Source organism: Ruditapes philippinarum, unplaced genomic scaffold (genome assembly GCF_026571515.1).
Source record: "Ruditapes philippinarum isolate M1 unplaced genomic scaffold, ASM2657151v2 ctg5258_1_1_1_1, whole genome shotgun sequence".
In the NCBI taxonomy this organism is placed as follows: domain Eukaryota; kingdom Metazoa; phylum Mollusca; class Bivalvia; order Venerida; family Veneridae; genus Ruditapes; species Ruditapes philippinarum.
The window spans coordinates 100400-112733 of record NW_026854553.1 but is presented as its reverse complement, the minus strand read 5'-3'; positions in this window follow the sequence as shown (position 1 = coordinate 112733).

The following is a 12334-nucleotide window of genomic DNA, read 5'->3' as shown; positions in this document are numbered from 1 at the left end:
CTCATTGACACTGCTATTGTGCTTATTGGTACAGTCGTTATGCATGCTTGCACTTTCATCACTCTTGTTGACAATGATACCATGCTTGCTGGAAGTAACAACTTGTTTGGTGTTTAGTCCCTGATGCCTTTTTCATATTTCCATTTGAGTGAATGACAGTGCAATCTAGCGCAAAGGTTTATTTCATTAGCTGTGCCAGTGGTTATCTTGGTTAATTTGTTATGCATACACGAAGTGATCAACCAGTATGGAAAATAATATCAGGCACTAGGCAAAATATAACTAAGCATAATGTCATTTCAAAATTATGTCACATTTTGATAACAGGGGGCGCTATGTTCTAGTCGTGTTTTTCCGTAATTTGAATAATTATTTGCCGGAAAGATTATCGTGGATATCCGAATATATATAGACAGATCTATCAATAGTAACTTCCCCTTCTTTTCAATTTGCCATTTGTCGTAACTTTATTTAGCATAGACTGTCGGTCAATTCTTTTACCCGTAGCATTGACTATATATTCTGTATGCATGCCATAACGTCCAAATATATGCCATAACAATTAACATTGACTCATTGTTTAAAATTTTGACTGGACTGGAATTAGTTACAGCACTGTGACCAAAGGGGTCCGACACACTTGGGTGTGTTCATATATAGTGTAATTAAGCTACACAAGCAATTTGACAAAAAATATATGGACAAATATTTTAAATAGAGACAAGGGATTTAACTCTAACATTACCCTATCACTGACAGTCTGTGAAAAACAGTCCACAATTAAAACAAATATCACTTTAACCTTTTCATTTCTCTGCTAATCACAATGTAATACCATGCTGATCATTATAAATACAACTTCAAATAATTCATGCAAACCGGTAGTGTTTTATAAATGTTTACCTTTCACAAAATTGTCCAAAATGAAGATCATTTACACGAGTGTGTCCACACACACTTTCCCCGTAAGCATACGTTTCCGTGATTATTTCCAGCTATTGACCGATACAGATAGTTGAATAAACTTGTTTGCGATATATTTCCACCTATAGTCTTACACAAAACACTAAACACATGCGATAAATCAACTAAACATCAGTTTCTGAAAAATTTACACTGGCAGCAGACATATTGGAAGTCACGTGACTTTGACATATCCGCCGATGAAAGCTATAATCCGATTGGCTTGATACCAGATATCAAGGGAAACTACTTTTGTGAACATTCACAAAGACCAATCAAAAAGCGTGATACATTACACAAGAAATCCAAAATGACAGTGGCAAGTGTAAATTTTTCAGAAACTGATGTTAAGTTGATTTATCGCATGTGTTTAGTGTTTTGTGTAAGACTATAGGTGGAAATATATCGCAAACAAGTTTATTCAACTAACTGTATCGGTCAATAGCTGGAAATAATCACGGAAACGTATGCTTACGGGGAAAGTGTGTGTGGACACACTCGTGTAAATGATCTTCATTTTGGACAATTTTGTGAAAGGTAAACATTTATAAAACACTACCGGTTTGCATGAATTATTTGAAGTTGTATTTATAATGATCAGCATGGTATTACATTGTGATTAGCAGAGAAATGAAAAGATTAAAGTGATATTTGTTTTAATTGTGGACTGTTTTTCACAGACTGTCAGCGGTCTCCCTAATTACCGACAAGAACCGTCAGGAACCGACAAGAACCGACAAGAAGTAAAAATAGGAAAATACGAATTAATTTCACTTATTCATCATTTAAAAATAACAATTCCTAATATTTTTTACATTAAAAACATAATAAATTCGTTGTGAACCATGTTTATAGGCAAATATCTATACCGACAAGAAGTCAGTCTCAGTTTCTCACCGTCAAGAACTCGGCCATCTTCGTATCATTGATATTACATTAAGAATTTGTGTATAAGTGTTAAATCATAATTATTTCTATTAAGATTATGTTGTATTATAAATAATAATTATTATGTTAAATGTTTTCTAATTCAATTAAGAATATCATCATTAATGAATGATGATATGAGAATATTCGCGGATACCGACAAGAAAGTTTCATTATTGCTATCAATGGCGTAGGTTTTTAAATGTGTTCAAATAATTTATTGTCAGCCTATCTATTCAATAAATAATTTTAAAACATTTCGTTGTCATTGATTACAAAATATCCTGCATTTAGGCATTTATTTCTGTACCGACAAGAAATGTGTTCATGTCTACCGACAAGAAATGTTTTCATGCCTACAGTACCGACAAGAAATATTATCATGCTTCATGATCATGTTTTCTTTAAAGAGACATTATGTATAGGCATGATATAACATATTTAATGAAAGTGATCAGTTATAGTTGTTTAAAATAATAGTATTTCATAACTGTATCAAAATATATTTCATATATAAAGTTTTACATACCTGCCATTTAAATTATCCAATTATAATCCATTTACAATTTTTACACAAATACATCGGTAAAGCATACAATAAGGATATAGAAATAAAATAAAATAATGGACGAAAACATAAATTCAATTCAATTATTGTATTAGCATATATACATATAACATATTCAGGGCCAAAATTTTTTTTTTCGGTTTTTCAAGTACAAATTTCAAAATTGATTGCTCAAACAAAATTGATTGATATTACTCAATTAAAGCTTGTGCGCGTGTGTTTCTCACTCAGTTAGCTTTGAGCGATTTAATTTAATCAAAGCTGTGAAAACTTTAAGGGTGAAAAGGTGCGAAAACAATTTCGAAATGAACAGCTGTGAAAGAAGAGATAATTCGTACATTGAACAGAACAGAACAGAAACTTTATTACTTGGTTTAAGCATAAAAAGCTTATCACCATATTAAATATACAAATACAACATATAATACATAAATGACACATGACATGAATTATATTATAAAAAATTATATACTTGACTATAAAATAATGGTTTATGTGATGTGAGAATGTTTAATTTGAGATACGAAATTACTTAAAAAGCATATGAATACACAATAATTTGCCTATCTTTACCAAACATTATCAATTTAAGCTACAATACATTTTCAGTGCTGTAACTTATGTAAATAATTTTAAATTTAAAAAAAAAGTTAAAAATTTCTGCAACCTCTGGCGTGGCGTAACTGCCCGTAAGTTTTATGATAATAAAATATTAAAACCTATAGTGGGGATATCTCTGTTTATTTCTTTACTTCTAGTGGAGAAATGAACCACAACCTGATGAGACCTGTGGTCGAAATAGGTTTCAATGTTTTTTTTTTTCATTAAACAAATACAAGCGTATAATGCATAACATTACATCTTTGTACGTCATGATGTGCGTCTTTTCTTCTGAGTGGTGAGAATTAAGTCATCATCAATTTCTTCAAAAACTGAAAAAAAGTACAAAAGAAAGATTATATACATGTTCTTTCTACACTACAGCTCGTTCTCAATTTCTTGTCGGTAAATCTTCATTACGCATGATCCCTGTTTTTTTCTTGTCGGTAATCGATTTGTTAAAATATATTTTAAAACTAAATGGAATAAACACAAATATTTTTTTCTTATATGCATTAAAATATGAAAGTTTAAAGTTATTTAATTACAAAAAAGATTATAAACATGTTCTACATCGACACTACAGCTCGTTCTCAATTTCTTGTCGGTAAATCTTCATTACGCATGATCCCTGTTTTTTTCTTGTCGGTAATCGATTTGTTAAAATATATTTTAAAACTAAATGGAATAAACACAAATATTTTTTCTTATATGCATTAAAATATGAAAGTTTAAAGTCTTATATTTAATTACAAAAAAAAAGATTATAAACATGTTCTACATCTACACTACAGCTCGTTCTCAATTTCTTGTCGGTAAATCTTCATTACGCATGATCCCTGTTTTTTTCTTGTCGGTTGCATATACATTCATGCAATGTCATGAAAAACTATTTTATGACTACAGATAAGGTTGAAACATGTTTATAAGATATTCTGACCACAACTTTTGCAACTGATTATATTATTTATATTATATTGGAAATAACAAATCTTTCTTGTCGGTGTCAACGTAACAGTAACAGTACGCGTTGCACTCGAATTTTTCTTGTCGGTACGCATATATTTAATTTTCTATAAAAATACAAGAAAAACCTTATCAAATATAAAAAATATATATGCCCTGCATGTTTAACAATCATAAAAACACATTTGTATTTGTTTATTTGTAATATATAGGCTCTTGTCGGTTCTTGTCGGTTCCTGACGGTTCTTGTCGGTAATGTCAGTGATAGGGTAATGTTAGAGTTAAATCCTTGTCTCTATATAAAATATTTGTCCATATATTTTTTGTCAAATTGCTTGTGTAGCTTAATTACACTATATATTTTTTTTTTTTTTTTTTTTTTTTTTTTTTTTTTTTTTTTTTTTTTTTTTTTTTTAGATAGATAGATAGTTTTATTTCAATCATATTAGGCTTAAAAGCCCACGATGACATGATAACAGCATAATACTAGACAACGAAACAGTGCATATACATATGAAAATACATAACATAGCATGATGCATAATATCGGAGAAGATCATAACGACAAACTCTTCAAGTATAAATACATTAATGTTGTGTTTAACTTACATAAATAAGTATAGTTATCATTTGATATAAATGTAATCCAAAACATATATATTTGATAAATGTTTAAAGTTTTAAACCTATGTGAAATTATATACATTCATCAAATAATAGGTAATATACATACATGTACTGAATATATCCACGATTCTTGCCACATTCTAAGACAAGAAACATAGAATATAATTGATGCATATTTAATTCGTTAGTCGTATATATGAACACACCCAAGTGTGTCGGACCCCTTTGACTGTGACCAGTAATGATGATGGTACATCTAATTTAAGTAATTTGATTTGATTTAAGGGTCTGATTAAATTTTAGCTCGCCTTGTTTTTCTAAGAAATGGAGGACTTGCGGTTTGAAATTCCTGAAATTCCACAAGGTTGTATTAGATATAGGGGGAAAACTAATAAACTATATTTGTATAATGATTATTGTCGTAATGAAAGGCGATTTAAAAACGTTAAGTTTTTATTGTATGTAATGATGAACGGTAAATTAATTTAACTTGGGATATAAATATATTTAGAGCTATTTATTAACAAACTTAAAATGCAGAAATCACAATACTTATAATTATATGCCTAATTAATTGGAAAAATTAAAGACTATATTCTTGAATTGGTCAAATCCCGGAATCCCTATATGTTTAAATACGATCCCAGCTTTTCTGAAAACTATATTCTTGAACTGGCCAATTCCCGGGATCTTCATATATATTTAAATACGATCCCGGCTTTTCTGAAAACTATATTCTTGAACTGGTCAATTATATATTTTAATACGATCCCGGCTTTTCTAAAAACTATATTCTTGAACTGGTCAATTCCCGGGATCCCTATATGTTTTAACACGATCCCGGCTTTTCTGAAAACTATATTCTTGAACTGGTCAATTCCCGGGATCTCTATATGTTTTAATACGATCCCGGCTTATCTGAAAAATATCTTCTTAGACTGGTCAATTTCCGGGATCCCTATATTTTTTAATACGACCCCGGCTTTTCTGGCTGAATTGATTGACTACTTGTGTTTACCTTTTATAATTGCATATAAGCACTCTTGAAGCCCAATATGCAACGACTTCCATTGTCATTACATGTACTTACAATATCAAATAAGATTTTGTGTGTGTGTCATTCTGAGGTCAATTAATAAACGCTTTTGTCTGTGAAAAAAATATGTTATTTTTAAAGATTTTTTATAACTACTTCAAATCAAACTTATTTAGAAATCTCTACAAAAACATTCAAATGATAATAATGATAATAATTATTATTATTATTATTATTATAATGATGATAATACACCGAGAGTAGGTGGTCAATTCCAGGATTACTATATGTTTAATACGATCCCAGTTTTTCTATAGGCGACCCTACCTAATGAAACAAAGGGACACAACTGATGGGAAACGGTTTAGGCAACAGCTAATTAAAGTCCGGCATATTTCGCAAAAACTACGAAAGTGCGCCCCCTGGTATCAAAATGTTGAATGTGCAAATTTGCAAGTTCACATTATGCTTACTTTCAACTTGCTTAGTGGCTGTATTGCATCTTTCATTTTTGTGTGGTCACATCGTGTGTAATGTTCTAGAAGCATTATAACTGGCTGCAATATTGAAATATCAAAGACTTATATACAGTCCGGCAAGTGTTGAAATATTTCATTACGCTACATTACACTGTCATTCAGCCATATAGACATCAGGGACTAAACACCAAACAAGTTGTAACTTCCAGCAAAGCATGGTATCATTTGTCAATCAATTGCGTGATCGCAAAGCTGCACAGGCATGCATAATGACTGTACAACCAATCAAGCACAATAGCAGTGTCATGAGTAAAATGTAAACAGTAAGCAGGGAAGTGTGTGTAATGTAAACAAGCGGTGATGAAAGTGCAAGCAGGCATCTATGTGTAATTTTTAACCTCAATATCATTCCATAGATGCCCCTACTACGCGCCATTTTAAACTACTTATTGAATTTTACATTTTAGCGTCCACTGTGACCCTGATTTTGACCCAATGACCTCAAAATTAAAATTAAGATGTCATCTACTGATCAGGTTGCAATGATATTTCTGGGTTATATATACCATGGCTTATCCCTTCTTAATTATTCATCAGACATGGATTTTACCTTATAGGCTATCTACTATCCATGGGCAATGTCCCTTCCAAATAAAATAAACAAGGACTTATTCCTTCTCATGTTATCGTATAAACAAGGTAAACAGGCCATATTACGTACAAACTGACCAATTCGATCACAAAATTGTCCCAACAAAGTGCTATAGTCAAAATAAATGTCTGATGGGCCTTGGAAGGTGACTTTCTAATATATTCCTAAAGACAAGTTTAAAGTGAATATCTTCAGTATTTTCAAAGATTAATGTTGCATGTAAAAGTAAGTTGTTAAGTTAAAAAAATTCATAATATATATTGTGTATTCTGATTGGGTAATTATCTCGTGGCCACGACTTAGCTATCTTGTTCCCGCGACTTAATAACTCGTGGCCACGACATAATATCTCGTGGCCACGACTTAGCTATCTCGTGGCCACGACTTAGTAACTCGTGGCCAGTGGCCACGACATAGTATCTCGTGGCCACGACTTAGCTATCTCGTGGCCACGACTTAGTAGCTCGTGGCCACGACATAGTATCTTGTGGCCACGACTTAGCTATCTCGTGGCCACGACTTAGTAACTCCTAGATAAATAAAAACACACACACGTCACCTTTGTGCCACCGTATATATCAGATATATTAGATGTATATGTTAAATGCTATTAAAGCAACACGCCTCCATATTAATGCTAATTTATCTAAAAAATTGAAAATGTATTTAAAAGTATAAAATTGTGAAGTGATCAAAAGGAAGAAATTTATCAATGGCACTTACAACCATCTTAAATTTAGGAAATAGATATCAATTCTGAGTGCATTGTTGTAGAATAATGCACGGTTTGAGTTCAAATGCGTAGTAATATAATCACGAAGGCCGATAGGCCTGAGTGATTAATTACAAAGCATTTGAACGAAAAACGTGCATTATTATACAATAATGCACGAAGAATTAATATCTATTTCCATTCTAACACGTCAAGAAAAAAATATAATTATTATTATAAAGATGGACTTTATGTTTGGTGGTTTAATTTGTTTTCGCCTCAGAGTTTCCAATAGAAACGTTCTTTAAAGCTGTTCCAGTGGGTTGAAAAAAAAATGTCGTTCAATCTACCGTGTGTAGAAACAGTTTCCGAATAACGAATTTTGAAAACGTTGATAAAACTTTGTTTGTTTATTTTATTTCACTATATAATTTTTCAAGCGAAATACAAATTATTAAAAGTGGAATAAATGTAAAACTTAACTCATTTGCGACATTAAAATAGCGTACTTGATTTGATTGTTTTGCACGTGCTGTTTTGGCGCTACATTGTGACGTCACGTAAACAACACTTTAAACGTCTGTACAGCGTTAACGACTGAATTAAAGATATTGGTGTTCGGATTCATTTTCTTAGTTAGACCATTTTCTTTCATTCTTTTGTTTTAACAACAAAATTCGACAAAAAATGTTTTTATTTATCAGATTTTTCAAACAAAATGGCGACCTCAATGTGAAAATACACAGGGAGATAATAAGAACGGCGAGTGCATTGTTGTAGAATAATGCACGCTTCGGGCCTTCTTTGCTTATATAGAAAAAAATCCGATAGTGTTAGAATACCAAATAGAGGTCAAAATATGCAAAAATAGCCCTTACTGCGTTAGTAACACTGTAGAAATATAATCATTAATGTATGTAACGTAATGAAAATCAGTCATTAATCGCACATATGTAAATTATTTCTCGAATCTTTTTACTTTTCCAAATATCTTTGTACATTTTTCTCAAGTTTGATTTTAGCTCATCTACAGGCATGCAGCTTTAATGGTTATCATTTTACGATTCAGTTGCGTGGATTATCTGTGATATGATACTGATATCAATAGTTTTATTTAAAACACAAAACATTTCAAATCGGAATTCAAATGACCCACTTCCTGGTTAGGAACTGAAATCAGATAAGCGTAAATTTCCCGTTACACTCCTATATTAAAATCTTACACGAAGTAATAGTTACCGTACGAGGAATAGGTCTGCATAGTATTTACAGACCCGGGTGGCGATTTGAAGACCGAGAGAGCATAGCGATCGAGGTTTTTAAAAGGCCACCGGGTCTGTAAATACTATGCAGACCTATTCCGAGTGCGGTAACTATCTTACCTACATGCTCTTTTGTTTTTCTATCCATACATCAGTTTTTAGTTCAGTATTTATTAATATTACTCACAAGAAACATATGTACTTAATCATGTTTAAGAAAGCATTCCAAAGCCAAGCAAAGATAACATCCGCTACGCTCTTGTAATTCATTCGCTCACAAATCAGGTGTTATTTGAATATTCTCGTGATTTTCGTGGGGTTTCATTAGGTAATGTACTTGTTGAGTTGAGTCACAGAAAATGAAAACAGAACTTGTCGCGAGTAGGGAAAGGTAAGATCATTATTTTGATATATGAATACATAACATATTAATAATATAAACAAATACTGAGGAAGATAAAAATGTTTTCTAATCATAAAAAACAAAAACGGAACACTTTATCTTTATATATTAATAAATTTCATGGTAAATAGATGATCAGGCTATTTCTTATATAATTAAAATATTACGATTGTTCAAAGGGAAAATAAAAAAAAACGGTTCTATGAATAAATATTAGTAATACATGTAGTTACACCGTTATGTAAGTTGGGTTTTGTTGTTGTTGTTTTTTATGATGGCTGATTTTAAATGTTCTTAGTATTTCATCCATGCATGTTTGGAAGAATTTTTTTCCGTGCATTCTTAATTAGCATTATCTGTTATAAGACCGCATGTAAGCACGCGGTCTAGAATGGAAGCGCAAGTCGTATTCTTGGTTACGGAAACGTATAGCGACCACCCCTATATGTTAGTTAACAATTTATTTAATACATATTATATACCTAACAAATTTTTACAAACTACTTTTAACTTTTTGACAAAATGAAAAAATAAAACACTTACATCTTTTTAAATATGTAATTCTTTCCTCAAATCATATTTGCCTATAACAAACATACTATAAAACTGTAAAAAAAGTCATTTGATATATATCATATAGGGATGGTCGCTATACGTTTCCGTACTTTGTACTGGTATACAAAAACCAAATTGTAATGTAAAAATAACTGGGAATAAATGAGAAAAAACATTCTTATACTTAAGATGAACTATACTCTCACTGAAAGTAATATTTTGGGAAAGAAAGATGCAGAAGGTGACTTTGATTCGATATGCACCAATAATATAATCGTCGTATTTATCTTATAATGCAGAATTGTTAAAATAATGCAGGATTGTGCAAATTCAGACATAGTTGTGGAAATAAATACCGAAAACTAGAATCTTCATGAAGCTATATAGTTCGGCAAATGTGTTAGGTATACCGAAAAGCAACTTTTAAAGAAAGGCTTAATGTGCGTTGTTATACTCATTAATATCAGCGAAAACACAAAACTTCAACGCCAGAAACAGTAGCCAGTTCGTTTTTCTCACAAATAATCTGAATATAAGTTAAGAGGGTACTTACAGCCGTATGCGCTAATTTATTTCGATTAATCTTTAAAATATATATCGATCCTTTTTCCTATTCAAAGTGGTCACAATTCAGCGTTATTTTACGGTTGAATATTGTGTACTGTAATGCACGAGTTTCTCGACTTCACATATTTTCTATTGTATAGAGAACAATAGAACCAATAACCGGTCGGTATCTATTTGCAGACAGTCCTGTTAAACCGCGTCGGTAAGTGATTTACTAGACCGCTTTTAACAAAGGAGCCGGTAGGTAATAACACTGAAACTATACAAGGACAAATGAGAATATTTTTTATTAAAGTAAAGTTACAGAATGTTTACATAATCGTTGTCGCGCGGCTATGCCGCGCCTGACCAATTTATGTTTGTAAGTACGTACTAATAAACTTTAACCTATAAATAACCTTATACTGTTCAAACAAACACAATAACAAAATATGTCTTTTATCACAATGAAGAATTAATCATCTCATTCAACAAACATTTACGCGTCGTCTGCTGGCAGATTATAATTTAAAGCAAATATAACATAATGTACTATATTTATAGATTTTGATTTGATTCAACATTTTCTAAAGTAGTATTTACTTAGGATTTGCAAGTATGTGTAAGAACACTCTAACCCCCCCCCCCCAAAAAAAAATAAATAAAAATAAAATAAAAAAATAAATAAAATAAAATATAACAAATTGATTTTACGGGAAACAACCATTTAAGGTCCAGGGGAAACAACTCTGACAATTAACAAAATATAAATACACCCCAATTACTGGCTCTGTTACAATCGGACCAAAAGTCCGGATGAACGGTTTATTTCGGAATGATAGTGATGCACTTTGCTCATTTTCAATGTGCTACCTCTATTATTTTGATCTTGTAAGAAATACGAACTAGTTTAGTATGTGTAGGATACATAGGCCAATATTCCGTTGAATTATAATTTGCAAAATTTAAGTGGTTTGTGTTAAAATGTTTCGTAAGCATGACGTCTATTAGAAAGTATCATGCATAAAGTAATATTTTAAATGAACAAAAAAAGTTTAACTCTATCCAAGTTACTGTAGCACAAAGGCGCTGGAAATTGTTTCCTTAAACGGCTTTCAGCGTTATTCATTCTTGCTGATGAATGGCTGTCGATGTGATCATTAAAAAGAGGTGAACGGCTGATGACGTTACTAAAATTTTGATGACACTCAAACTTAAATACCCTATAACTTTAACAGAAACGCGTTTTTGAAGGCATGGTTTGGAATATTTAATGACGAAATGTTGAAGTTTACGAATCGTATGATAAAAGGATTTATTATCATGAGAAAATATAAGTTTTTGTGACTTAAAATAAAAATGCCACAACTCATCGGATAGTATGGTTATTTTCAGACAAAATTCAAGTGAAATAAAGTTTGAATAGGGTCAAAAATATGTTAGCATGCTTCTATTGATGTTGACTATGAATCCATAACAGTGATTAACGGATATGCTAGAAATAGATGAATACTTACCGTCCGTCAATTGTTTTTCGTGATGCCGACATGTATATACTAGTACAGCTGTCGACGTTGGCACTGCTGTCTGCCCGTTTGATTGTACGATGTGTATATTATGATTTTTTTAACTTAACAACTTACTTTTACATGCAACATTAATCTTTGAAAATACTGAAGATATTCAGTTTGAACTTGTCTTTAGGATCATATTAGAAAGCCACCTTCCAAGGCCCATCAGGCATTAGTTTTGACTATAGCTCTTTGTTGGGACAAGTTTGTGATCAAATTGATCAGTTTGTACGAACCACTACCTGTTAACCTTGTTTATACGATAACATGAGAAGTAATAAGTCCTGGTTTATTTTATTTGGAAGGGACATTGTGCATGGACATAAGATAGCCTATAAGGTAAAATCCTCGTCTGATGAATAATTTAGTAGGGATTAGCCATGGTTTATATAACCCAGAAAGATCAGTAGATGACAACCAATAATTTCGAGGTCATTGGGTCAAAAATCAGGGTCAACGTGACGCTA